This window comes from Pteropus vampyrus, unplaced genomic scaffold, assembly GCF_000151845.1.
Source record: "Pteropus vampyrus isolate Shadow unplaced genomic scaffold, Pvam_2.0 Scaffold338, whole genome shotgun sequence".
NCBI classification, from domain to species: Eukaryota; Metazoa; Chordata; class Mammalia; order Chiroptera; family Pteropodidae; genus Pteropus; species Pteropus vampyrus.
The window spans coordinates 41,493-43,752 of NW_011889119.1; positions in this window are offsets into that span (position 1 = coordinate 41,493).

A 2,260-nucleotide genomic window follows, 5' to 3' on the forward strand; every position below is an offset into this window, starting at 1 on the left:
GTGTGTGTACATACACACATTTAAAAAAATTATCAGCTAACTCTAGCAGAAATGGACCTTTCGGAGTCTGAAAGGCTTCCCATCATGCTGCATGTTTATTTGGTTCAATCTACTCCCCAAATATTGTGACATCTCCTGGGACCTTTTCAGTACCTCTCGGTTTCCCTTCTCCAGAACCTGCCTGTGACTAGTCGCCCACTGGCACCGACTTAGAGGGGTCTGGAGCGGGGTCCAAATTCATTCCCCAGATTCCTCCTCCAGCCGCGGTTCTTTCAGCCTCTGCAGGCGAGCGAGGCTCCCATGGCCACTCACTGTCGCTAGGCATGGGTGCTGCTGCCACTCTGACCTGCATTCTCCCCCCTCCACATGCCCGGCACATCCGGGAGTGTGTCACGTGTGCCTTTGCTTCCCCCTGGGCCTACAGCGCTTGGCATACACGAGGTTCTCAGTAAAGATTTACTGACGGAATGAAGCATAAATGGGCTTACGGGAACCCCTACACGGCGTGGTGGATAAGGCGTGTGGGGATCCCCTCTGTTCTCACACGAGCCGCCATTTTTAAAGTGCACGGTGGCCCCGCACGGTCAGTGGGCACGGCAAGGACCGTTCTGTGCACGGAGTTCATACAAAGCGCGGGCAGCGGCTCCGCCCATCCTGATATTGAACCTGGGGATGTCAAGGGCCGGGGGGTGGGGAGACTCGTCCTAAGTATTAAATGGCGCCTATTCGGAGAGTGATAATATTTTACCACTTTAATTTCCCAGTGCTTGGGAAGCTCCTCATCATGCCTGGGAGCCTTGGGGATGTCCACAAACATAGGACCGAGCAAACCTGCGCCCGGAAGTACGACAAAGCTCAGGACTGTCCCGGCTGAGGGTGCCCCCTCCCCGAATGTTAGAAGCCAAGGACCCAAGTCCCTGGCCGCGGGACCCTGACCACATTTGGACGCTGTAAGGAGCAGCAGGCAGAGCCAGCTTCAGAGGTCGACAGTCGGGGTCTCAAACACCAGTGTCACCATGTGCAAGTCTGCGGGTTCAGGGGGTTCAGGACAAGGCAACCCCTCTGTGCTCCGCCACCCTCGTCCATCAGATAGGACACTGTGGTCGCTCTCCGTGGGCCGGACCTGAGAGGGTACGCGCCCCGTACTCAGGGCGGTGGTCGCCCCCGGGGGGCACGGCTCCTGCGACCCGTCTGAGCCCGTCACTGACCCCTCTGTGACGGGCAGCAGGTACCCTTCACCTCTGCGGGTCTGGCTCCCTGCGGTCCCCCAGGCCTTGGGTGCGGGAGACAGGAAGGGATCAGTCCCAGCCTCGTGTGAACCTGTTAGGACGCTGGCTCCTGTCTTCCTGCGGATGCTGACGCCAGCGCCAGACGGTTTCCTCGAAGCTTCGATAGCCCTTACAGTTCAGGCGCTCGCTCGCCTTCCAGAAAAAGCAGTTGAATTCCAGTAGCTGTCAGGAATCGATCCAAACGCTACAAAGTACTCCGAGTTTCTTGGCATGAAAAATTAATTAGAATATCTGTGTTGGCGCCGAAGGAATATTCAGGGTTTCGTGGAAAAGTCCTGCCCCCAAAGCCTCCTCCAGACGCTCTGCGGCCCCGCGCCGCCGGCTCTGGGGACTCTGGCGCCCTCGCACCCTCAGTCGGCCGCCTCGTGAGCGTCGCGAAGCTCCTCCTCATGTCTGAGGCGTCCCAGTGCCCCAGACCCTCACGCTCGGAAACGGGGTGCTCCCACGTGCTCCGAAAGCTTGTCGATGTCTGTGGACCGCGTGCCTTGGGGTCACTGCAGATACCACGGCCAGGCCCTACTCCCAGTAATGCCCCGCGGGCCGGACCCAAGTACCAGCGCGAAGACCCGCAGGTCCAGCTGAGAGCCCGGGTCAGCGCGGGCGCAGAAGCCGCAGGGAGGGGCGGGGGCAGCGCGCCTGGTGCCCAGTGTGGTCTGTCCCTCCCGCGGCTGGCCGGCTGCAGCCCCGGTGCCTGCGGGCAAACACAAGGTCACTCACTAGTGGCATTAAGTTCACTAGCGATGATCCTGATAAACCTTCTTTTGGAAAAGAAATAAAAATTTAAGTTTTAAAAATTATTTGCAAGGTACGTGTTCGTCACGTTAGAGCAAGCTACCTGCAGCTAGATGTGGTTTCCCATAAACCTATACGGTGTATCTGTTCGTAAGCGTCGGACGCGAACTCCTGCTGCCCCTCGGGAGCACGGAGGAGCGACCTGCAGGGCTTGGGTGGTGGCTCCGCTGACACGCAGC